This window comes from Sarcophilus harrisii, chromosome 3 (genome assembly GCF_902635505.1).
Source record: "Sarcophilus harrisii chromosome 3, mSarHar1.11, whole genome shotgun sequence".
NCBI classification, from domain to species: domain Eukaryota; kingdom Metazoa; phylum Chordata; class Mammalia; order Dasyuromorphia; family Dasyuridae; genus Sarcophilus; species Sarcophilus harrisii.
In genome coordinates this window covers 147,874,701-147,902,680 of record NC_045428.1, presented here as the reverse complement: position 1 = coordinate 147,902,680, position 27,980 = coordinate 147,874,701, and the positions used below count along the sequence as shown (strand labels likewise).

At 37.2% G+C, this 27,980-nt stretch overlaps 1 pseudogene; it reads left to right on the top strand.

The window, feature by feature from the left end:
- The first annotated feature begins 19,453 nt into the window (after nt 1–19,453).
- Nucleotides 19,454–21,243, top strand: LOC105750011 (annotated as a pseudogene).
- The last annotated feature ends 6,737 nt before the right edge of the window (nt 21,244–27,980 follow it).

Here is a 27,980-nt window from a genome sequence, read left to right as displayed (position 1 = left end):
GATTTTCAAAATTCCTTTTGAGCTCTTCCATGGTCTGAGAGCAATTCTTATTTTTCTTTGAGGTTTTCAATATAGGAAGTTTGACTTTATCATCTTTTATGAGGATGTGTTTTTGATCTTCCTTGTCACCATAGTAACTTTCTATGATCAGAATCTTTTTCTGTTGTTTCCTCATTTCCCCAGCTTATTATTTGACTTTTAACTCTTTCTTAAAGTAGGATTCTGTTTCCACAGAAGAAGGTGCAATGTCCCAAATTTCAGGGGGTTTGTGCAGCTGTTTTCAAAGAGGAATTTGTAAGTTTTCCAAGGTGGTATGATTCAAGGAAAAGTGTGTTTACTACTCTCCTATGATCTGGTCTATGAGTAATCATGAGCCCTTTTTTCTGCCCTGGAACTGTGAGGAGGGTCCCTGCTGCACTGTGGTTGTAAGTGCTAGTGTACCTGTGCTCCTTCTCATCTTGGGACTATGAGACGGACTATGACCTGGATCTGAGTGTGGGCAAAGCAGAGTCCTGTATCAGTGTCCAGATTTTTCTCCCTTCCCCCCTCCTCCATCCCCTAGGCAGCAAATAATCCAATATAGATTACACAATGCAATTCTTATAAACATATTTCCACATTATATCATGCTGTGCAAGAAAAATCAGATCAAAAGGGGGAAAAAGGAGAAAGAAAAAAACCAAGCAAAAAACAACAACAATAAAGGTGAACTTAGGCTAGCCATCCACATCCAGACAGAGGACTATGGAGATGAATGTAGATCACAAAGTAGTATTTTCACTTTTATTGTTATTGTTTGCTTGTTTGTTTTTTTTAGTTGAAAAGTCATGTTTTATGGTCATTTCTTCCTGTCTAAGATGTATGTACTAATCAGTCAACTATATAATTGTAAGTAAGGAAAATTCTTCATCTTTTTTTTTTTTTCTGTGCAGACATTTAGACTGAAATTCTTTGGTTACATGTTTCTCATTTGGGAAGCTCTTCAATGTTTTCAGACTTAAGGCAATAGTGTTGATGTTGGGAAAGGGGACCCCAAACATTTGAGATCACAGACCAGTATGATGAGGTGTCTCAAAAAAATTTGCAGGCTTGACCCCATCTCCTTAGCTCAGGAGCAAAGCTTTATTGTAATTATAATGCCATTAAAAGTGGACTAAATTATAAGGGAATTCAGCAGAGAAATCAAAGCAAGGAGATACATTTATCCAGCTTCTGCCATTGATATACTAATTCTACTGCTCATAGGTAGGAAGGAATTTGGTTTTCATTGACCAGATTATTACTGACCAGATTATCAGTCAGCAATGAATTGAGGAGTGGTTTTATTCCCTATTGTCTCAAGAGTTTGATCTGTGGGACTACCCTGAAGTGATAAGCTAGCTAACTAAGGAATGGTCAGAATCATGTAGATTGGGTGTGGGAGTTTCCTTAAGCAGACTCCAAAGTCAGAATCTAGAGTCACTGATTTATTACCCGAACAGAAGTCCCCCCCTAAAATCAGGGGCCACAAAATCATGTTACATCAATAGCACAATGATTTCTGAAAGCAAGATCATCTGAAGGACCTCAATTTTCCTTGGAAAAAAACTTTCAATTTGTATTTTGTCTTAGACATTTTCTACAATAAAGGCAAATACGTGTGTCCATGTTTTATAGGAATAAAACTTCCAGCTAATATGACAACGTGAAAGGATCCAGCCAAGTGTAATTTCCCCCAGAAAGACTAATGATGAAATTTATCATATAAAACAGTAAGAACTCAAGGGAAAAAAAACATAGATAGCTTTATTCCATAAAAACTGCACGAAGCTGATCCAGTAGTTGGGGCCCCTTGGTAGATTATAAACTGGGCCACAGCCACTGTTATCTAGGGTGTGGTGACATCCTAGAAGGTTGAACTAAAGCCAAGCAATTTCAGGTCATACTCAGCTGAAGTCAAGAACTTCTGATTATACAAAGAAATGGAAAAGACTATCGCAACTGAGGTCGGACACCCCAAGGGATAGTTGGAAACTAAAGTCTTTGATGTTGTGACAGCTGTGTCTTTGTTCTTCTTATTTATTTATAAGGTCATCCTTTATGCTTGATTCCTGTAGCAGCTCAGTCTATAACTTCTACCAGATTTCTTTTCTAGCAGTTTTTGTCAAACATTGTAGTGAATTCTTACCCTGGTACCCATTGTCTTTGGGTTTAGCAAACAGCATCCTACTGTGTTTGGTTGCTGCACTAATCTGTTCCACTGATGGACCTTCTCCATTATTTAACCAGTACCAATTTGGTTTTGATGGTTATTATTTTATAGCATGATTTGAACTCTGGTACTGCTAGAATAGCTACCAAATGACATATATATGTGGCATATATGCCACAGTTCTCTTTTATTGTCCTGACTCAGTTTCCCTAATTATCCTGACTCAGTTTCCCTAAATTGTCCTGACTCAATTTCTCTAAATTGTCCTGCCTCCATTTATAATTGTTCTGCTCAGTCCTGCAAAATCACCTCTCCCTCTTTATCAGAATATTTAATAAGGAAAAGATCTTGTTTTAGAATATCAGAATGCCTCTCCCCATCCCAGCTATCAGAATATCAGATACCATCTTATCAAGATGCCTCTCCCCATCTCCAGGGTGCCTCCCCCCATTATGTCATCCCATTTCTGGAGGCTCACCCCACCCTGTCAGAGACCTGCTCTCAGCACCCTGACTCCACCCCTGCCTCAGTCTACTCCCTGAGTCTGAGCTATGTGTATATAAGTCACTGAGAACTCACATTGTTTGCTGGATTCTTGGAGATGATAGTCTCATTCAGTCCTGGGAATTGGGTCAATCAAATCTTCATATATCACAATTTGTTCAGCCATTCCCCAGCTGATGGGCATCTTTAGTAGAATATTTTAAATGCAAACATTGGAGACAAGAGAAACCTAAAAAGATAAACATATTTGAGCATTTGGAAAGAAATAATGGGTTAGGTGCTCACATCCCCGTAAGAGTAAAGAAAACATTATTTCTTCAGAATGTCATTTTTCATAATTTTTGACTTGGTGGTCCAGTTCATAGTGCTAAGCCTAGGGTTAGGAATACTCCTCTTAGTGAGTTGAAATCTGGTCTCAGATACTTACTAGCTGGGTGACTTCCAGCAAGTTTTAACCCTGGTTTTTTTTTTTTTTTTTCAGTTTCTTTATCTGTAAAATGAGATGGAGAAAGAAATGGCAAACTATTCCAGTATCTTTGCCAAGAAAAACTCATGAGGTCATGAACAGTCAGACATGACTGAATAACAGTAATAACAGCTACTAGATTTCTGTCTTTCCCACTTTTCAAAATCATTTCCCTTGAGATTTTTGATCTTTTAATTTCCTCCATATGAATTTCTAGCTCTGTGAAGTAATACTTTAATAATTTGGTTACTATGGCACTAAATTTGTATAGAGTTTTAAAAAAATTATTTGTTTTTTAATACGCATTGCTTTATGAATCATGTTGGGAGAGAAAAATCAGAGTAAATGGGAAAAAACATGGGAGAGAGAGAAAAAAAGTGAACATAACAATCTCCATAGATCTTTTTCTGGATACAGATGGCATTTTTCTGTCCAGTCTATTGGGAATGCTTTGAATCACTGAACAACTGAGAAGAACCAAGTGTTTCATAGTAGATCATCAGACCTTCTTGCTGTTATTGTGTACAATGTATTCCTGGTTCTGCTTGTTTCACTCAGCATCAGTTTATGTAAATTTTTTCAAGCCTTTCTAAAATCAGCTTGTTTGTCATTGTTTATAAAACAGTAATATTCCATTATCTTCATATATCACAATTTGTTCAGCCATTCCCCAGCTGATGGGCATCTTTAGTAGAATATTTTAAATGCAAACATAGGAGACAAGAGAAACCTAAAAAGATAAACATATTTGAGCATTTGGAAAGAAATAATGGGTTAGGTGCTCACATCCCCATAAGAGTAAAGAAAACATTATTTCTTCAGAATGTCATTTTTCATAATTAAAGATTAAGCAAAGAAAGATAAACTCAGAGCTTTTTATTGGTTTTTTTTTATCTTTTTTTTAAAATTTAATAGCCTTTTATTTACAGGTTATATGCATAGGTAACTTTACAGCATTAACAATTGCCAAACCTCTTGTTCCAGTTTTTCACCTCTTACCCCCCACCCCCTCCCCCAGATGGCAGGATGACCAGTAGATGTTAAATATATTTAAATATAAATTAGATACACAATAAGTATACATGACCAAACCGTTATTTTGCTGTACAAAAAGAATCAGACTAAACTCAGAGCTTTGTGAGTTTTGTGAGATTTTGTTAGATTAAAAAGAGTTAAGAAGGGGAAAGAAGAAAAGGAATATACCAGAGAAGAAATGAAGTAGGAGAGAAAGTTTGGAATATTACATAAAGTAATGAATTTGGGTCAAGCAAGACATGGGTTCAAATCTTATCTACACATTTACTAGTGGGATGATCTTGAACAAATCATTTAGATTAATTTTTGCCTCGGACACTTTTGTAAGACTCAGAAGGCTTTAGATTAAGAGCTAGAATGAATCTTAAAAGATATACCACTTTTTAGACATAAAGGAAACCAAATCTCAGAGTAGTAAAGTAATATCTCCAAAATCAGTGGAATTTATCCAATTAACTGTGACAGGTTGCAAACTTCTCCGGTGCAAGGAAGATTGCAAGTTCCCTTGCCAAATGTTCCCTGTGCTGTTCTATTGGTAACTAAGTGGCACAGTGGATAAAGCATTTGACCAGGAATCCAGAAAATCAGTATTTAAATCTAGCTTCAGACATGTATTTGCTGTGTGACTCTGGGCAAGTCATTTGCTCAGGAAACTGAGGTCTACTATAAAATGGGGATAATAATAGTACATACCTCATAGAGTTTATTTTGAAGATCCAATAAGATAATATTTGTAAATGGTTTATAAATAGCTACAAATGATGGCACATATGTCAACAATTAATGAGTGTTTGTTCCTTCTTCTTCACCTAAGGAAAGCAGAAATCTCCACTGCATTCACATACTTCACTTTAGTCAGCTATTCTGCATTGTATGGATATTTGAGCATTTCCATTTTTTTTCATTAGATATAAATTCACTATAAATAATTATGTATAATGATCATTTTAAAAAATAATATCCATAAGATATAATGTTAGGAGTCACTTAAAGAGGTTTTAATTGAAGGTTGTGTTCTAAAAAGATTACACCAATTCACAGTTCTATAAACATTGTAAAAAGGGTATCTGCTTTTCACTAAGCTTTACCAACTTAGAATTTTTGTTATTTTTAACTTTTTTTTCTGATCAAATGGATATAAAGTAGTACTTGAAACTTATGTCAACTTGAATTTCTGTGATCTAACTCTGAGATTATTATGCCACAGTTCTCTTTTATTGTCCTGACTCAGTTTCCCTAATTATCCTGACTCAGTTTCCCTAAATTGTCCTGACTCGATTTCTCTAAATTGTCCTGCCTCCATTTATAATTGTTCTGCTCAGTCCTGCAAAATCACCTCTCCCTCTTTATCAGAATATTTAATAAGGAAAAGATCTTGTTTTAGAATATCAGAATGCCTCTCCCCATCCCAGCTATCAGAATATCAGATACCATCTTATCAAGATGCCTCTCCCCATCTCCAGGGTGCCTCCCCCCATTATGTCATCCCATTTCTGGAGGCTCACCCCACCCTGTCAGAGACCTGCTCTCAGCACCCTGACTCCACCCCTGCCTCAGTCTACTCCCTGAGTCTGAGCTATGTGTATATAAGTCACTGAGAACTCACATTGTTTGCTGGATTCTTGGAGATGATAGTCTCATTCAGTCCTGGGACCAAACCATGGATCCATTTGGTCCCAGTTAATCTCTCCCTTTTAAATAAATTATTAAATACTCTCTAATCTCTATCTTGTCTCAGTTTCTCTGGCATTACAAGATAACTTGAACAATTTTCTAAATGAGTATTAATAATGTTTTCTCTTTTGAAAATTGTTCATTCAATTCAACAAACATTTATTAAGTATTCACTACATGTAAGACACTTTGGATAACTATTAGGATATAACTATTGGATAACTAGGATAACTATGGATAACTATTATATCCCAAAGGTCAAAGAAAAGAGAATAGGAACCTATTAATACAAGAATGTAGAAGCTCTTTTTGGCAGCTGGCAAGGAATTGGAATTTGAGGGAATGCCCAATAAATGATGAATAGCTGAACAAGTTGTGCTATGTGATTGTCATGTAATAAATACAATTATGCCATAAGAAATAACAAGCAGGAAGATTTAACATAAACTGGTACAGAATGAAAGGAGCAGAACCAGAAGGACATTCTACCCAGGATCAGCAATACCATAAAGATACTCAATACCGTAAAGAAAAAGTTAACTACTTTGATCAAGAAAATGATGCAAGATAATTCCAAAGAACAAATGATGAAAAACATTATCTCCAGGGAGAAAATTGATAAATTGTGAATGCAGATTGAAGCACACTATTTTTTACTTTATTTTTATTATTTTGTTTGTGTTTTCTTTTGCAACATGGATAATAAGAGAAATATATTTTGAGAGGCAGCTAGATAGTGCAGTGGATAGAACATAGCCCTGAAATTAGGAAAACCTGAGTTCAATTGCTGCCTCAGACACTTAATACTTTTCACCTGTGTGACCCTAGGCAAGTCACTTAATCCCAATTGCCTCAGGAAAAAGAAAAGAAAGAAATATGTTTTGAATGACTTACATGTATAATCAAGATTAAATTGTTTGCCTTCTTGAGGGGAGGGGCAGGATGGAGGGAGACAATTTGAAACTCAAAATTTTAAATCTTTTTTTACATGTAATCAGGGAATATTTAACAAAATAAATAAAAATAATTTAAAAAAATAAAAAAATAATAAATGATTAGTTCTTTCCCTGAAGGAATTGATTGGTGTCAGAATGTGAAATAGGGGAGGAGATGTGGAAGTAAATAATCTGATATGCATATATAAATATAATAGGACACTGGAGATCAAGTCAAAAAGATCTAGCTTCCAGTCACCTTCAGATACTTAATAACTATTGAACCTTAGACAAGTCAGTTAATTTATCTAGGCCCCAATTTCTTTAAAATGAAGAAGTTGGATTTATTTACTTCTAAGATAGTCTTTGCTCTAAATTTTTGGTCTCTATGGACCTACCAGGTAAAATGAGATGAAAGTAGGAGAGTTCCAGACAAAAATGCCTTGGGGAAATTTGAAAAGAGAAAAACACTTTTAATTGGATAGTGGGAAAGATAAATAGAAGCTTCACAGAATGAGTGGCATCTGAGGCTGACACTGGATGGAAGGAAGACAGGGATTCTCTAAGAGATGAAGAGGAAATATATTCTGGGGTTAGGAGACAATTTATGCAAATACACAGAGCCACCTTGTGTTTGTGGAGTAGCTAAAGGTCCTGTTTGTAGAGTACATAAGAGGAATTGTGTGAAATATGGCCAAAAACAGAAAATGGAAAGTCAGTGGATGCCCATCAGTTGGAGAATGGCTGAATAAATTGTGGTATATGAATATTATGGAATATTACTGTTCTGTAAGAAATGACCAGCAGAATGATTTCAGAAAGGCCTGGAGAGACTTACACGAACTGATGCTGAGTGAAATGAGCAGGACCAGGAGATCATTATATACTTCAACAACAATACTATATGATGACCAGTTCTGATGGACCAGGCCATCCTCAGCAATGAGATCAACCAAATCATTTCCAATGGAACAGTAATGAACTGAACCAGCTCTGCCCAGAAAAAGAACTCTGGGAGATGACTAAAAACCATTACATTGAATTCCCAATCCCTATATTTATGCACACCTGCATTTTTGATTTCCTTCACAAGCTAATTGTACAATATTTCAGAGTCTGATTCTTTTTGTACAGCAAAATAATGTTTTGGTCATGTATACTTATTGTCTATCTAATTTATATTTTAATATATTTAACATCTACTGGTCATCCTGCCATCTAGGGGAGGGGGTGGGGGGGTAAGAGGTGAAAAATTGGAACAAGAGGTTTGTCAATTGTTAATGCTGTAAAGTTACCCATGCATATATCCTGTAAATAAAAGGCTATTAAATAAATAAATTAATTTTAAAAAAAAGAATATTATTGTTCAGTAAAAAATGAACAACAGGATGATTTCAGAAAGGCCTGGAGAGACTTACATGAACTGATGCTGAGTGAAATGAACAGGACCAGGACCACAATTGAAATGACTGAACAACAATTCTACTCACACAGCTACCACTCATACTTCAGAGCAGTTTTCTGATTGTTCTTCTTGCCTCAAGTCTCTCCTCACTCTAATCCACCCACCACTTAGCTGCCAAAGTGATTTTCCTAAAGTGAAATACCAAGTCACCTACTCTCTCTCCCCCTACATTTCAGTGGCTCCCTGTTGCTTCTAGAGTCAATTATAAAATCTTTTGGCAGCTCGTTTACCATCTGGCCCCTTCCTAATATTCTAGGATTCTTCCGCTTTACTCCCTTCCACAATCTGGGACACTGATCTTGCTTTCGTAAAACATGACATTTCACTTCCTACTTCTGTTTACCAACTCAATGCTTGCTAACTTCTCCCTCTTTGCCTCAGCTTTCTAGCTTTACTGATTTCTTTCAAAACTCAATCCAAATCCCACCTTATACAAGAAACCTAGTAATTTACATGGTATGTATGTATTTACAATATACATACATATAAATAGCAATTAGTAAATTATGCCATATGTATACATTTAAATATACATACATATAAATAGTAATTAATAAATTACATGGTATGCATGTATTTATAATATATATGCATATAAATATTAATTAGTAAGTTACATAGTATGTTTGTGTTTACAATATACATATATGTAAATAGTAATTAGTAATTTACATGGTATGCATGTATTTATAATATACATATATATAAATAAAGTTATTAGTAATTTATGTGCTAGTCATACAAGTTAATATTAGTACGATAGTAGTATACTACTCATAACTAGTTGTCTCCTCCATTCCTTTGCCTTTTCGTGTTTCCTGGTGCCTGGAACATAGCAAGGGCTTAATAAAAGCTTGCTGACTGGCTAAATGGCAGCCTCTGTGATTGAGAAGCTCATAATCCAAGGCACCCTGATCCAGATGGACTGAGGCAGTCACACTTACACAGAATGAGAGAATGAGACTTTTGACTAACGCTTGAGAAGAAAGGTCTAAGGCCGAGGACAAGGTGTCTAACACTTGGGAGGGTCTTTCCCTGATCACTGCCAGAGTTCTACCACGTGAGGAATCCATTCTGGCCCAAGGCAGTTCTGAGGCATTTCGGTGTAAGTCTCCAGGAAAAGGAAGGATGAAGGGGAGAAGGATGGTGGGTTGGTGGCTATCCTTTATTCTTGAAGAGAACCAAAAATGACATCATTTTGTTGGACTATGTAATGGGTCTGTGGCTGATCAGACCCAAACAAGCTCAGAAAGCTTTACCGCAGGTCAGGTCACAAACAGACCTTATGAACACCTGGAGTGGGGATGTCTCACATTTCTGTTAAGTTACTGCAATCCTGCTTTGCTCTGAGAGCTCAGTGCTTATTTGATGTGGGCACCTCACACAATATTAGAATTAATTCAATTGGTTGGGGAAGGAGTGGCCAACTCTTCACAGTCCATAAAGTATGTAAAAAAGATACTGCCGTGAGAAAGAGGAAGATCAAAAAAAACAAAAAACAAAAAACCCCAAACACCAAAAACTCACACCCAGAATAGATCTGATGGAATGACTATTTTCAACTATGATTTCATCAGGTTAAGGGACCCCCAGTGAGGATTTTTTTACTTTACCGAAGTGGATCTTTTTTGTTGTTGTCTGTCATATCTGACTTTTCTTGATCCCATTTGTGTCAAAGACATTGGAGTGATTTGCCATTTCCTTTTGCAGCTCATTTTACAGATGAAGAACTGAGGCAAACAAGATGAAATGGCTTCCTCAGGGTCACAGAGCTAATAAGGCAAGATTTGAACCCAGGAAGGTAATTTTTCCTGACTCCAGGCCCAGCAATGTACCACCTCGCTGCCCCAAAGTAGATCAGTCATATGCAACTTATAATGTCAATATATAGAGTCCAAAGCACTGAGAAATTAAATAATTTTGATGAAGAACACTCATCTACTTTGTGTAAGAGATGGAACTTGAATTTAGAATGCCAGGCTGATTTTCATCCGTCCCTTATAGATAGGAATTTCATATGAATCATAGGATATTAGCTGGAAGATCAGCTGGTCTGTTCCCCTCATTTTACAAATAAGGAAACAGAGGAACAAAGAAAAATAAAGTGATTTTTCCCAAAGTTTCACTGCTACTGAGTTAGCAACATCATATCAGCCAAGTCTAGACTCCTGGTTCAATGTTCTTCCCAAGAAAATGGGGGTAAGAACTGGATTTCTGGGTCCAATTTGGTACTTTTCTCAACTTTGACCTAAATAAATCAGGTCAGGCAAATATCCTCCTTTTTAAAAATTTACTTGTGAGGATATGTCATTCAAATGTTAAGAGGCTCTATGCAAAGGTTCTTTCTTTCTTTTTTTCTTTCTTTTAATATCTCTAATATTGTTTTTTGGCCTAGTAAGGAAATTTCTTTTAGTAGTGTAGATCAGTACTGGTCCCACAACAAATCTTTTCTGGGCGTTTCCTGGGGGCACTTCTTCCTTGGGGAAAAAAATTCAAATTAAATGAGAAAAAATGAAAACAAACAACTTCTTTAACTTCCTCTTATTCTCATTATCTGTTCTTCCCTTCCTCCTTTCTCCAAGTCAGCTAGATTTTTAAAAGGCTCTGACATACAGGCTGTTATTTTGAATTAAGCCCCTTAAAGTAACAGTGACTTCCCATAAGACAGTGACAGGAGGTGCTCACAGGACCAAAAGTGCATAAACCACAGAAATCAGATACAAACATCATCTCTGCTGGGTTTCTGCAGGCACAAACCTGAGTTAGAAATCTGTGCCCCATGAAGTTGTTTCAGAATGTAAACTGCTGATGCCAGCAGGAGGTGGGCTCCAACTTCATCAACCACAAGCCACATTCTCAGGATCTGAATAACTGCACCCATAGGTGTCTTAATTGAAAAGTTATTTATATGATTGAGCTTTCCGGGACCACTGTGGTCCTTAGCCAACTCCCTCACTGCTATCCTAGCTATCACTTATCTAAATCCTATCCATAATCATTTATTCCACTTTTCCCAATCCATCAAGGACCCAGTTTGTGGAAGAAGTCTGTTGACCATGCTTTTTATATGCCTGGGCATAAAAGATCATCAAAGACTCTCAATTTCTTAATAAAAGGGGCTAGTTTGTGAAAACATTGTGTCATGAATCAGTGATTCTCAAAGTATAATCCAGAGAATGCTGGGAGTCTCGAAAACCTTTTTTTAGAGGGTCTAGAAATTCAAAATTAATTTTTATTTCTAATACAGTAAACATCTATAAATATAACTCATATAAACAAAAACTCTTTGGACAAATCCTTAATAATTTAAACAGTATAAAGAGATATTGAGAACAAAAGTTTTGAGAATCATTGTCATAGATCACATTATATCTCAGTCTCTTTGATCTGACTTTTGGGATACAAAGGAAGCCATTAAATCACAGGAGATTTATTCATTCATATAGTCATTCAAACATTTTTCTGCTATTGCGTCAACCTGGAAGAAAAATAGCCAACCAGAAACAGAGTTGATTAATTCATTCATTAACAGTTTTTTGACTAGGGTCCATTATGTGCCTGGCATTGGGACAATTTAGACAATAATGAAACAAATGAATGTTTCCCAATTAAATAAAAGCACCGGCTTTTTCAGGAGCAGAGTGCCAATTGTAGGAGATTGGGGGGAAACAGGAAAGACTTAACATGGGATGGAACCTGAACTTTGAAGGTAGCTAGGTATTCTAAAAGGTAAAACTGAGGCATTGAAGACACAAAAACGTGGAAATAGGAGGTGGCGTGTTGTCCATAAGAACAAATGGATCATTTGACTGGAATAAAGAGGAATGAGATGCAATGGTCCCAGAATTGTAGATCTATTTGAGGAATATTACTTTGGCAACTGTATAGAATATCAGTTGAAGAAGGAGGCATAAATGCCATATAGATTATTTGCAATAGTCCAGGAAAATGGTGATAAGTAAGGGCCTGAACTAAGTAGTGGCTGTTTGAATATAGAGAAAGAGCCAGATTAAATAAATACCAAGGAGGCATACATAATTCACAATGGGGCAGTTAGGTGGCACAGTGATTATTTGGCTGGAATCAGAAAGACCTGAATTTAAATCCAGCCTTAGACACTTATTAGCTGTGAGATCTGGGCAAGTCATTTTACCTGATTTGCCTCAGTTTCCTCAGCTGTAAAAAGATCCAGAGAAGGAAATGACAAACCATTATCTTTGCCAAGAAGACTTCAAAAAGGGTCACAAAGAGTCAAACACAACTGAAAACTACTGAACAAAAACACATACATATAAATAGAGTTTTTCTTTCTAAGTATCTTCTATTTTATACATACATCATTTTATACATATATCATAGATATACGTTATACATATATACATATATTTTATACATAAATATATATCATGTAATATAATACATGTGTATATATAGATACAGATATGATACTTAGCGAGAAAAGACTAGTAGATGAGGGAGAATCAGAAAAAGTTTCATGTGGAATGTGGAATTTGAGCAAAGTTTTAAAGGAAACAGGTGAAAAGGGAATGTATTCCAGGCATGGGGGACAGTGAGTGTAAAAACAGAGGTGGGAAGTGGAACATCATGAAGGTAGAACAGCAAGAAAGGCAGTGTAGATAAACTAGAGAACAGGAAAGGGAGTGGTGAAGATAGAACAAGTTTGGAAAGTTTGGGGCTAGGTTGGGTAGGTCTTTAAAAACCTAATTGAATGTCAATCCTAGCAACGAGGAGGAGCAGGAAAGGCCTGAAATAGGAAGGTGCCTGAGCTTACGAGGAAGCTAAGTGGGATTTTGTTTGTTCATTTGTTTTGGATTCCACTGAGCTTTTATTGAGATAAATGAACAAAATCAAGATTTTGTCAGTCATGTTTTCTGAACTTTATGAACTGAGTGGAAACTTTCAGCTCAAAAATTCATGTATATTTATATATATGTGTGTGTGTGTGTGTGTGTGTGTGTACACAGTCCTAATCTGGACTATTAGCCAATTAACAGAAAGTCAATTGTCACTTGGCCCAAATGAAAGCTAGATATTCTAAAAAGTTAAGCTGAGGAAGGAGTGTATTTCAGGCATGAAATGTGCCCGTTAATGATATATATCTGACCTAAAATCAAGTCATTTGAGTAATTGAATAGAACAGCATTTCAGATCTGTGATTTAGGAAAATTCCTCTATCAATTGTGTGGGGGATGGAGTAAAGTAGGATGAAACTAAGGGCATATCTTTGCCTCAATTGGGCCACTGGACCCAGATGATTCTGGAGGGGAAACTGAGGCAGTTTCCTCCCTCACTTAAATCCAGTTCACTTGCATGTCATGGTCAGAGTCTTAGAAGGAAGGAGAAATAACAATAATAGTATTTAAAATTCTAATTGACAAGCTGATAATGGTCTACACTAGGAGGGTGGTGACTGTGAAGGGAGAGATGAAAGGACTTACCCTGCTCCCATTGATGGTCAGTGTCGGGTCCAATGTCCTGGGTCATTGGTGGTCTGAGATCCTGGCTGTGTCAGATGATGGCTCTAGTAACTATTGGCCCCAGGGACTGAACAAACCTCATGCTTGATTCTGATGGGAAGATTCCCTCAGGAAGACAAGGGCTTCATCAAACTGTGTTATGTAAATATAATGGCCTGTTATTGAGCATCCACAAATGACAGGAACTCAGAGAAACTTTGGGAGATTTGTAGGTAGTAAAACAGAGAAAAAGTAGAAAGAGGACAATATCTACAATAACTACAGCAATGTAAGAGAATAAACCACTGAAAGGAAGCCAAATTCTAATGACTGAGAAAGCAATAATGATATTGGAGATGAGAAAATGAAATGCCAGTCCTTTCCTCTCCTCCTTTCCTCTTAAGAAGCAGAGGATAAAAAGATCAGAATGGCAGGTACAGTCATGCTATTACTTGTTTTTACTGAATTGTTTTTCTTTGTTACAAGGGAATGTTTAAGTTGGGGGTGGAGGATTGTAATTAGAAATGACTAAAGCAAAAACAAAAGGTGTTGATAAGACCTTTTTTTTCCTAACCAAAAATAAAAATGATGAGGCTTCATTATGAAAATGGTGTCCAACAGATTTAAAAGACCTTTTCAGGTTTCTAAGGATGTCTAATTTTCATTCTGAAAATTTTGGTTTATGACTTTAGAAGATGATTTTTAAAAGATGAGTAGGAAAAGATCAGGGACCACATTCTTTGAGATGGGGAAACTGAGGCAGGGATAAGTCCATTCCTGGGACAAAACAGATTAAAAATAAAAATTTGTTCCAGGTAATCTGCTAAAAGATGGAACTGCTGGATGTTCCATTGCAGTGAAAGAAAAAGAAAACACAAGAATTCAGAGCTTGGTGATGGCTTAGCTGCTTCATGAAGCAAGAGTCTTAATCAAAGAATGGTTCAGTCGCCTCATTTATTTTCCAGCTGTGTAGCAGGTACCATCTTACTGTGAGAAATCAGAGCCAAGCTGAGGAACTCCCTCCAGCAGACTCCTGCTTCTTCCTGCTGGGGCAAAGGCATTGTCTCTCTTTTGTAATCAAGCTGGGCCAGTGCCTTCTCTGCAGAGTACTTTTTGGTTCCCTAGCTTTCTGAGCTGCAAATGGAGTTGTTCAGCAACCATTAAGGCTCCTTCCCAGGATTCCCAAATCCCAGAAAGTCAGACAGAGTTCAGGCAGAGTCTCCACTCATCCTTAGCCTATGTCATCTAAGCAAGTGGAGATGTCCCTAGATGGTGCTCATTGCTTTACACAACACATTGTTCACAGTCAATGGGGAAAAGGTAGTGGCTTTTGAATTTCCTGACTGGTGGGTTTTCAAAGCAAGCTTTTTGATAATCGCATCTATGGTCTAAATCCCAGCCTTCAGGGAGTATGAAGAAAATGGAGCAAGAAAGAAAGGAAGAAAGAGAAAGAGAAGGAAAGAAAAAAGAAAAGAAATTAAGAAGGAAGGAAAGGAGGACAAAAAGGGAGGAAGGCAGGGAGGAAAGGAAGGAAAAGGAAAAAAGGAAAGAGAAAGAAAGAAAGGAAGAAGTGAGAAAAAAGGGAAAAGAACAGAAAAAGGAAGGAAAGAAAAAGAGAAAGAAGGAAGGAAGGAAGGAAAGAAAGAGAAAAAAAAACTGGTATCTTGTGACAAGAGGCAGTGATCTTTCTCTCCTTCATCTTCTCCATCTCTTGATCTTTTTCTGGATCCAATTGGTTGGTAGGAGGTTCACAAAGGCACCGGTTTATACCTGGGAGCTGGAGCTTTGAAGATCAAGTTGGTTGATACCCTTTTTTCCCTCCAGTGGTGAAAGAGCAGAGGAGGAGGAGAATGGCACTTAGTGTGGATGGCAGGTTCCTTGAGTTCTTGCTTGAGGGCACTTACTTTGAAACAAGCTTCCATCCCTTCTGAGTCCTGGTACAGGTGACTGACTAGACCAGACACAGCTGACTTCCCTGTCTCTTTCCCTTGGGTCATTGAGGTGAGTTGAAAGCTAAGTACTGTTCTGACTTCGGAACTTCAAGTAGGACTCAACGGGAAACATCAGCTGAGAGAATACCATTTGCTGATGTGGCTCAGCTAACAGACACACTTAGCTGCCAGCTCAGGGCCTGCCAGCCATTTCTGCATTTTCATTCCTACCTGTTCTCTTGGTGGAGTGAAATGCATAGAATAGGGAAAGCCCTTTAAGGCAGCTTCTCCCAACCCTGGTTCATGTTTCAACAGACCAGGAGGGAGGAGAGAGATAACCTTGCCCTTTAAACAAAATATCCCTATAGAGGTGATCACTAATATGGTGGCATTTCATGTACATTTATTTGCTCACTCCATTCATTGAACAAACTGTAATGAACTCCTTGGACATACAAGGCACTGTCCTGGATACTAGGGGAGATTAAAAACAAATACAATGGGATCCAAACCTGTGACTGTATTTGTAGAGGGATTTCCCACTGTGGAAATTCCTCCCACTGCTTGATACAGCTGCGCAACTCCTACAGTGGTTCTCAAAGTAAAGTCCAGAGATTCTCTGGTGGTCTCTGAAACCCTTTCAGAAGCTCTGCAAATTCAAATTAATTTTTTTTCTAATATGGTAAATATCTATCAATATAACCCACATAAACAAAAATTCTTCAGACAGATTCTCAATAGTTTTTTAAATAGTATAAAGATAGTGAAAACAAAAGTTTGAGAACCACTGCCTTGGACTCTCAAAAGTCGTTTGGGGGCACTGAGAAATAAAATTAGCAGCATTAACTTGCATGAGCAAGTTACAGGCAGTATTTGAATCCAAGCCTTCTCAATGGACTTTGCATTGACGCCTGTACCTTATAGTCTCAGAGAGTTTCTCGGGGTCCTGAGAAGTTCCGAGCTTTGTCCAGGTTCCCATGGCCTGCCCGTCTTTCCGAGGATGGATGTGAATCCAGACCTTCCTGACTTTCAGTACTCCATCCCCCTCAGCAAATCATTTAAAAAGACCTAGAGTCAATAGGCTAACAGAGTGACAAGGCGGTCATAATGCTAAAGGGACTTTAATAAAAATAGTGTCCAGAATGAGGAGGATTATGATTCCACTAAATTATTCCTTGATTAGACTGTCTTGTTCTAGTCTCTAATGCTTGGCACATGGCACTCACTTAATAATTGTTTTGCATTAAAAACAAAAAAGGTCATCTGTACCTCATAGTTTTAGGGAACCACCTGAGGTACTTAGAGCTTATGTGACTTTCCCAAGATCAGACAGTGTCTGAGGCAGCATTTGAACCCAGGTTTTCTTGATAACAAGCATTCTATCTGCTATTCCCATTCAGGACCAGACCAAATCTCTACTTAGAACCTGATAGGAGCAGGGCTAAGCTCATACATCAACATTCTAACTGCCTGCCATTTTCCTTGTTACTGTATTTGCAATAGATTCTAACACCTCTTCAGTTTAATAGATGGCTCTTTCAGAACTGGTTCAAACAGTTAGTCACCTCCCATCCAATTTGATGCTGAGACTCTCAGAACTTAGCCTGGCCTTCAGACTAAAGCCAGCCTCATCATTGCACCTGTATTTGAAGGATTTCATCTTGCTAGGACTTGCCACACCTTTCTGCTCTGCTTTCTTGGTCTTTGAGGGACCAACAACAGCTCCAGACCATAATAAGGATGCTAATAGAGAAGCTATGTCAGATCCACATATGAACCATTAAGATTGTAGAACATGAGAAGCAAAAAATAAAACCCCCAAAATTAGAGAGATTATTTCAGACTAGGAAAGGGGATCTTAACCTAGGGTTTATAAATTTTTTTTATTTTAAATATATGTTGACAACTATATTTTAATGTAACTAGTTTCCCTTGTAATTCAATATTTTATTTTTATAATAATAGATTTTTATTTTTCAAAATACATGTAAAAACATTATTCAATATTTACCCTTGCGAAACCTTGTGTTCCAAATTTGTCTCCTTCTTGTCTTCCCACTTCTCTCCCCTAGACAGAAAATAATCTAATATAGGTTAAACATGTGCAGTTCTTCTAAACATCATATTTTACTTCTTTGCATTTAAAAACATTGTTTTGAGAAGGGGGCCATATTTTTCACCAGACTGCCAGAAAACTAAAGAAAACTCCTGGTTTGAAGGGTACAAGGGAAGGTTTAACAGAGGAGGTGGCATTTAATTTTCCAAACATATGCTAATAGAATCATTGTCCAATAGCTAATTAGCCTTAAGTGCTCAGTTGTCTGATTCAAGCACCCCTTTTAAGAGTTTCAGCCCTTTTCAGAAGATGTAGGTAGGGCCTGGGTGATATGAAGCTAAGGAATTTGGACTGTGCTAGGTAACAACAGCAATAATAATAATGATGATTATAATAATGATAACAACTGTATGTAGCATTATACATTATATTCAACATTATGTTATATATAATTTATTCTTATTTACAATTAATATAATGATAATAGCTAACATTTATGTGGCACTTACTACAGCCACTGGACTATTCTGAGCAGGGTCTGCATTATGCTCCGATAATGCTCTTTCCTGGTAATAAAGCCACCTGCTTCATTTTTATGACAGTAATGATTAGCACTATGGCTTGAAGAGATTTCTAGAGAAAGCCTTACAATTTCTAGAACTATTGTCACCAGCAGAGCACTCTCATATGACTTGAGAAATCTGGGGGTCAAGTCTTCTAGAAAGAGTCCCAATAATCATGTTCTAACTATGATGTAGGGTTCAAAGTTATATTCAGTTTCCAAGCTGGAACTTAACTGGTTGCTGCACCAAGCAGTGAATATGCAAGTAATTCTGGAACCATAAGTATCGTAAAAATATAAAAATAAAACAAAAAACAAAAAAATCCTTTTGATACCTTAATTTCCTCATCTATAAAATAGTAATAATAATGTCCATCTTTACTCATTATGTGTGAGTAGATAAACCTGTACTCCTGGTTGTCCTTGTCTCTTACAGTTTAGAATTGAGCTGGGACTTACCATATCCCTGTACCTGAACCCTTTTATGTGTGTTACCTCCTTCAATTAGAGAGTGAATTTTGAGAGCAGTGAATTTTGAGAGAGAGGCTCATAGGTGGATCTGACATAGCTTTTCTATTAGCATCCTTATTATGGTGTGGAGCTGTCTCTGGTCCCTCAAAGACCAAGAAAGCAGAGCAGAAAGGCGTGGCAAGTCCTAGCAAGATGAAATCCTTCAAATACAGGTGCAATGATGAGGCTGGCTTTAGTCTGAAGGCCAGGCTAAGTTCTGAGAGTCTCAGCATCAAATTGAGTGGGAGGTGACTAACTGTTTGAACCAATTCTGAAAGAGTCATCTATTAAACTGAAGAGGTGTTAGAATCTATTGCAAATACAGTAACAAGGAAAATGGCAAGCAGTTAGAATGTTGATGTATGAGCTTAGCCCTGCTCCTATCAAGTTCTAATCTGCCCCTTCTACTTCTGGGGCACTGTGCTCTTCTTTTTATATTTGTATATTTTTTATATTTATATTTGTCTTTTCATTCATTCAGATATTTAATGAATATAACATAGTGATCAAAATCGTGATGATATGTAAAAGAAATTAGTGTTAACAAAGAGGAATGAGATAATAGATTTAAATGTTTTCTACTTTAAAGTTTTTTTAAAAAATTCATGTCTTCTCAGCAAAATTTATTCCTTATCAACCTGCATCCAATGGCTGCCAGTTTGATGAACACAAGTGATTTCCCACCCAGTGACAATTTCTGTTCCATTCACCATCCTTCCTTGATCACAAGAGTGGTTCTATCATTATTCTACATAGTGCTCTTGGTCATCGGTGCCTTTGGGAATATTCTTGCCAGCTACATCACCTTTCAAAAGAAGATTTCTACTTGATCTTGATCAACTTGGCTGTGGCTGATGTCCTTTTTTTTTTTTTAAATGATAACTTTTTATTGACAGAACCCATGCCTGGGTAATTTTTCACAACATTATCCCTTGCACTCACTTTTGTTCCAACTTTTCCCTTCTCTCCCTTCACCCCCTCCCCCAGATGGCAAGCAGTCCTATACATGTTAAATATGTCACAGTATATCTAAATACAATATATGAGTGCAGAACCGAACTGTTCTCTTGTTGCACAAGAAGATTTGGGTTCAGAAGGTAAAAATAACCTGGCAAGAAAAACAAAAATGCAAGTAGTCCACATTCATTTCCCAGTGTTCCTTCTCCGGGTGTAGCTGCTTCTGTCCATCATTGATCAATTGAAACTGAATTAGGTCTCTTTGTCGAAGAAATCCACTTCCATCAGATTACATCTTCATACAGTATCGTTGTTGATGTATATAATGATCTCCTGGTTCTGCTCATTTCACTCAGCATCAGTTCATGTAAGTCTTTCCAAGCCTCTCTGTATTCATCCTGCTGGTCATCTCTTACAGAACAATAATATTCCATAACATTCATATACCACAATTTACCCAACCATTCTCCAATTGATGGGCATCCATTCATTTTCCAGTTTCTGGCCACTACAAAGAGGGCTGCCACAAACATTCTTGCACATACAGGTCCCTTTCCCTTCTTTATGATCTCTTTGGAGTATAAGCCCAGTAGTAACACTGCTGGATCAAAGGGGATGCACAGTTTGATAACTTGTTGAGCATAGTTCCAAATTGCTCCCCAGAATGGCTGGTTGTATTCACAACGCCACCAACAATGTATCAGCGTCCCAGTTTTCCCGCAACCCCTCCAACATTCATCATTATTTTTTCCTGTCATCTTGGCCAATCTGACAGGTGTGTAGTGGTATCTCAGAGTCTGATGTCCTTTTTACCCTCTCTCTGCCAGGAATCTATTACATTTTAGACTTCAACTGGCTTTTTGGTGACTGGTTCTGTAGGGCAACAGCATTTGTGTTCTATATGAACACCTATGGAAGTGTCTACCTCTTGACATGTATAAGCATTGACTGCTATATTGCTGTGGTCCCTGTTACCCAGAGTCACAAATTTCGCCATGCTGGCTGGGCAAAACACATCTCTGTAGTGGTCTAGGGCTTGCCATCCCTACAGACAATGTCCTTGCCCTTTCTACCCTTGACCAGAAGGATGGGAGATAACTTGAGCTGCATGGAGTACACTACTGTTGAAAGGATTATCAATCTGCCCCTTCTACTTCTGGGGCACTGTGCTCTAGGCTCTGCGGGGCCAGTGAGGATCATATTATTTTGTCATATGAAAATCACCTTCAAGCTCTGGAGGATAGCTCAAGAAAACTCAGTGGCTAGCAAGAATGGTCACCAGAAGAAAGCCTGTCTAATTATTCTGCTAATGCTAATGGCAGTTATCACATGCTTTAATCCTTACCACTTCAATATTATCCAGTTTGTGATTAAAAATTTACTCTATCAGTCTACCTATACTGAGACTTGTGTCCATTTTAGGAGGTCTGCAAAGGCCTCTCTCCTTACTTCTCCCCTTAGAATCCCTGATTTCTTTTAAGATTCAGCTCATGTATCCCCTCCTTCCAACAGGAGATCCCATTCTCCTCCCCTTCCCTCACCCCCATCGTTGTTTGGTTGTTTTTAGTAGTGTTCAACTCTTCATAATCCTATTTGGGGTTTTCTTGGCAAAGACACTGGAGTGGTTTGCCATTTACTTCTTCAGCTTATTTTACAGATGAGGAAACTGAGGTAAATGAGTTAAGGGTCTTGCCCAAAGTCACATACTTAGGATTTGAATTCAGGTCCTCCTGACTTCAGGCTTTGTGCCCTACCTACTGAGCCATTGAAGCCTCTATTTAATCTGTAGATATTTTGTATTTACATATCTGTAGATACATTTGCCCCCCAAAGTATGTAAGCACCTTGAGAGCAAGAACAATCTCATTTTCTTTCTTTGTGTCTCTAGCACTAGCACAGCTTGTCCCAGAATACTCAAAAACGAACAAATGAATGAATGAGTATTGAATGAACAAACGAGGTACGTGGCTTTATTACCAGGAAAAGAGCATTACAGTAGTATAATGCAGAATCTTTAGGAAAAGCAACATTACTCTTGTAGCTCAGAGGTAAGGGGGACATTGAGAAGCAGAGGAGACTTTGAGAAGTGGAGATTTGAGTATTTTGTGCCCAAAACACTGGTGCTGATCAAGAACATCTCTTCTTTTTTTCTAAAAGGCAAAATTCTGTAATTTTAACTGAAAGTTGCCATCATGGCTACCCTGGGGTTGTTACTGTTCAGGAAATCTCCCACCAGAGGCTGGGGTTTAAGAGCTTTCACCACTTGGCCCCATGATGCTCCTTTCCATGATTATGTGTGGTAAGGCAAACCTCAATTCAGAAATACTCAGAAATATCTCAAAGTGAAGAATAGAAGTTTTATTAGGATCTCTCAAGAACCGGTCCTCTCACTGAAGTCCCAGAGGGAGGTCAGTCTCACAAAGGCTATGAGATGATTTAAATAGTCCTGAAATTATTGGCAAACTCCATCTTTGTCTCTAGAATATAGATAGGTGGGCTTTTGTGACGTGAGGGTCTTGGTTATACAAGACTTGTTCTAAAAGAAAGAAAGAGTTTGTTCTGCTTCTACGGTTAATAATCACTTAAAAATGGTTTTTTACCTCAGGCTTTTCTCAATCAACAAAAAGAGATTCGCCAGTTTATAGACCTTTCAAATATCTCCAGGCTATTAAATAGCTAGTCAGATTCTTCTCTTAGCAGTTCTCTCTCAAATGTTTTTCCCTTGGAGAGTCTTTGTTCTTCAGAGCCTAAAGATTGAACTCTTGATGCTGAGAAATCCTCAGTTTCCCGTTTCACCAAGTGTTACAATGCTTGTTACGTTCAGTAAGTTATAATAATTACTCAGACCCATATGGTTGACTTATTACAAATGTTTGCTCCAGCTTAGTTGGTCACAATACTTTACTTAAACTATTTAAAGTTCTTTATCATGATATTTATAAAAAGAATTTCATTTCCCAAACCTGTCAATTTAATTCATACATTAAAATCTTAATGGTAGGTTCAGTCTATTTTATGATTGTGAGAAACCACATAATCCTTCACAATTACTATCTGAGCTGAGAGGTTACATCATTACTTCTCCAAGGTTGGATCCAGGAATTATCCTATTGGGCTTCAGGGATGAGGGCATTTACACCTCTGCCTCAAGGATCCCTAGGGGGAAATCACAGCCTCTCTGCTCTCATTGCTACTTGAGTAACATAGTGATGACCCTGACAATGTTTTCCAAAGAACACCAGATGAAAAATCATGAGATCTCAGTTCTAATGTAGACTCTGATACTAACTGGAAAAAAAAAAATCATTTTTCCTCGGCAGACTTCCTCATCTGTAAAATAAGGTTTGAGTAATTTTAACTTGTTATGAATCTTGAGTGAGATAATGGTTTTATTTTTTTTAATTAATCAATTAATTAATTTATTTATTTTTTATAACTTTTTATTGACAGAACCCATGCCAGGGTAATTTTTTTACAACATTAACCCTTGCACTCACTTCTGTTCCAATTTTTCCCTCCCACCCTTCACCCCCTCCCCTAGATGGCAAGCAGTCCTATATATGTTGAATATGTTGCTGTATATCCTAGATACAATGTATGTGTGCAGATCCAAACAGTTTTCTTGTTGCACAGGGAGAATTGGATTCAGAAGGTAAAAATAACCCAGGAAGAAAAACAAAAATGCAAACAGTTTACATTCATTTCCCAGTGTTCTTTCTTTGGGTGTAGCTGCTTCTGTCCATCATTGATCAATTGAAACTGAATTAGGTCTCTTTGTCAAAGAAATCCACTTCCATCAGATTACATCTTCATACAGTATCGTTGTTGACGTCTAAAATGATCTCCTGGTTCTGCTCATTCATTAAATTTTTTTAAAATCAAATGTTGAGGTCCGTGATGTTTTGGGAACCTGACAAATTGACTTAGGTGGCCACCGTATTCACCTTTCAAGAGTCTCTAAATTGAAACCCATGTTGTCAGCAAATTAAAAGATTGCCAGACAAAAGGCTCAAAACTATCCTGGAGTAACTCAAAAGGCTACAGATGTTCAGAGATCAAGTCCAAGAATTCAATCAAGGCAGAACTGAGTACACATGAATTAAATTCTGAAGGATAAATTCAGTAGGGGAATTGGATGGTGGGTTTTGGGTGGGAGGGAGACAAGATCACTCAGATATGAAAAGGTCAATACAATTTCAATTCAGTTCAACAAACATTTATTAAGTGCTTGTAAGCATTGCTCTATGATCTGGGAAATATAAAAACAATAGAGAGAAAGTATCTGCCCTCAAGGAGTTATATTCTTCTGGATTGTAGAATGTAAGTTGGAGGCAGGCAGGTATACTCACACTTTTACCGCATGGGTAACTTGGAACAATGGCAGAAAGTAGTGGACAGGAAAGGTAGTAAACATATAGGAGAAACTTTATTTATTCCCTCCCTATACTTACATTTACTTTTTTAAAAAAATGATCCCCAGGCTAGGAAAAATCAGCCAAATTAATATCAAAACATAAGATAAGCAACATGTTTAGCCATTGCCATGTCACTAATCAGCTAAAATTATGTAAATTTCTCATCTGTTTTCTTATCTACTTTTCCACTTCAAGTAAGGTTTGTTATCTCTATATTCCATTTGATCATTTAGTGTTTGCATTTATTTATACCCCATGATACTGAGATGAGAGCAGATAAAATTGTCCCTGAACTGCAAAACAACTTAGAAGGCAAAGCAGCTAAGCGATAGAATCTGCAGGATGCTATTTAGGCTTATCAAAGTCACAAAGGATTTAAAAAGAACATGCAAGAGGACTCCAACATTTACAAATATTTATTGAATAATCTTTGAAACATAGATGTAACTAGGTGATAGGAAGTCATATTTGGGGAATTTTAAGGGGACAGCTTAGATGGTACAGTAGAGTACTTACTGGGCTTGAAATCAGGAGGACTCATCTTTGTGAGTTCAAATCCCATCTCAGGAACCCTAGTCACTTAATCCTGTTTGCCTCAGTTCTTTGAAAAATGAGCTGGAGGAGGAAATGCCAAACTACTCCAGGATCTTTGCCAAGAAAAGCTCAAATGGGGTAACAAAGCATCAATAATGACTGCACAACAAGGAATGAATAGATTGGTGGAAAGGTAGCTTCTAATAGAGTTCCTTCCTTGGCTTTGCTTTTTCAATGAAGTTACAGAGGACATGCTCCTGAGGTGATTAATGAGCATGTTGCCACTTTTTTATGGCTTACTCTTCAATGAGTTCAAATGTTAGCCTGAAGTGTGGGTGTTCCATTGGAGCCGTACCATGACTGCACCCCAGAAAGGGTCAGAAGCCCATGAACACCCAGAGGGAAGGGAGGCAGTAAGGACAGAGGAAAAAATACTGGCTCAATAGTCAGATGATCTGGTTTTACGTCCTCCCCCCCTCCACGAAAACTCAATTGCTTCATCTCTTAATTGATAAGAATAGACCAAGGTGGCTTCCCAAGTCCCTTCCAGCTCTCCAGTGGGGATCCTGATCTATATCTGGGCACTAGACCCAGATGGCTCTGGAGAGGAAACTGAGGCAGGTGACCTTGCTCAGCCCTCCTTCACTTCAATCCAACTCACTTGCATGTCATGGAGTCACCTCTATCTATATAGCTCATGAACTCTGACTAATGTTTTACTTCTTACTAGTAAGCCAGGTAATCATTTATAATAAAGATGTTTTAATTACAATCAGTTTTGCTGCAACAGGACATCTGTGTTCCTAAAAATTACTGTACTATGCAAAAATCTCATAATAAAAACTACAAGACTTATGAGAACAATAGGGACATAATACTTAAAAACTGTCAGTAACACATTAAAAATAAAAAAGATGGGAGCCTAATAAAAAGAGTACCAGTTTTGTGCATGTTAAATGGTTAAAAATATATATAAATATTATAATAGTATTAGCATTCACAGTTTTGAGCTGCTGTTAAGTCTGTACCTCTGTTCCTACAAGGCCCTGGTGGAAAAGTTTGGTTACAGTAGAAAGGGAGGCTTCTAGGACAGGGACAAGGGACAAGGACCACAGGTAGGGAAGAAGGTGAGGGGGAATGGTATAGTATCTGGAGCCCTCTTCTGTCCACAGCAACTGTTATAGCAGAAATTGGACAATTAATATGATACTTTACTTTGAAAAAGACCTGAAGTTTGCTTGTTACAGTACTGTGAAGTGGGGTAGTTTTTTGTGTTCTTGCTGTTTCTCAGAGACAAAATCTTGAATAACCAGACTCAAAATTAGCATTATGCTCAAATTGTTCCCTAATATCAATTGCATTGGAACAAATTTTCAAAACATTATAATAGAATATTGTAAATACCTATTCTGACCTCCCTCCTTTGCTCCTATATACTTTGAATTAAATTCCACAAATACATGATAACTCAATAGAAAAAGTAACTCTTTTCATGAATAATGTGAAAACTATATACACATAAGGAGAAACCATGGTTATTGATATGGATAAATGTGAGTCTTATACTTGAATTTTAAAATTCTATTTCATCAATATATTATGGCAGAGAAATGGCTAGAAAATAGTTTATTTGAAAAAGATCTGGTGATTCTAATGATAATTTGTATTGTTTAATCACTTTGTCATGTCTGGCTGTGATCTCATGTAGGGTTTTCTTGGCAAAGATATTGGAATGGTTTACTATTTTCTTCTCCAGCTCATGTTATACATGAGCAAACTGAGTCAAACAGGATTAAAGGACTTGTTCAGAGTCTCACAGTTAATAAGTGTTTGTGGCCAGGCTTGAATTTATAAAGCTGAGTTTTCTTGACTCCAAGCCTCGTGATCCATTCCATCACTTAACTACCTTATCTAACTAACCAAAACTATTCCAAAGTAGAATGCATTAATTCAGGGGGCAATGGGTAACCTCTTATAAAAGCACCAGGTCAAATCTTGATGACTGCTTCTTGGGAACATTTGATTAGAAATGGGTAACACTGAATATCCTCGAAGATGCCTTAAGTCTGAATTCTATGATTCCTTGATTTGCTGAAATCGTTGAGGATGTGGGCAATGTGTTCATAGATTTAGCGTTGGAAAGCACCTCAGAAGATAGCTAATTTAGACATTTTTACATTTTACATTTACAGGAAACTAAGGTCCAAAAGATCAAGTTATTTGCTCATAAATAGCAGAGTTGAATTTGAATCTAGATTCTCTGACTTCTTCTAGTTCTTTTTTTTAGCTCTTGGCTCTTCACCAAATATGGCAGATAACAATAAAGGGAGGTGTGAAGAAGGTGACTTGCATTCACCCTACACATTTATTGCACCAATCAAATAAGCAAAATAAAATAATTTCCCACACAATTGTTTGGAAATTTGTTTTTCAACTCCAAACTTTCTATTGCCTTTGAAGACTACCTTCACTTGATCAGAAAGTTGGGATGAAAAGAGAGCAAATGATATTATTCTTATTTCAGAAAGATAGTCTATTGTTTTCTGAACAGGTCTCAGTTCAATGACAGTGACCTGGGGACTATACTCTGAATAAAATATCTGCAATATTTTAGTTTATTCTGGACTTTGGACACATACTGGCTGTGTAACTCTAGTCAATTCACTTAATCTCCCAGTGCTCCAGGCAGTTATATTATAATAATAATACAAATTCCAAAAAAGGCAAGGATTTGCACTGGTAGAGGCAATCCTAGAGTTCCTTATGCCAATAAACTTACAGGTTCAGTTTCTGACCCTGTCCCCTTTCCATGCACATATCCCTGGCCCATTCTCTACTTTGTGAAAACCAGGTATAATAAAACCTGCGCTAATAAAGGAATTTTTAACAAGTTTCACAATTTCTATCTATATCTATCTACCTATCTATACAATTAGGTCATGTTTTGGTTTTTCTATCTGTATTTAACTACCTACTTACCTTTCTAAACAGTTATGCTTTCCACAATGAGACTTTTCCCATCAGTTTTAATAGATCATGAGTTAGCATAAGGAATTAAACGGGAAATTTGGGGGGAGTTTTGCAGAAGCTAGAGACAACACAGAAAAAATTTAGAAACTCAGAAACACCTAAGATATATGTATAGTATTACATAATATCCATATACATTATCCTTTCATACCATAATAATTCAGATTTATCTTACCAAAGAGAGGACCAAAAATTTTTACGTAGATTTTCTAGAATGCAAGGGTACCATATCCCTAAC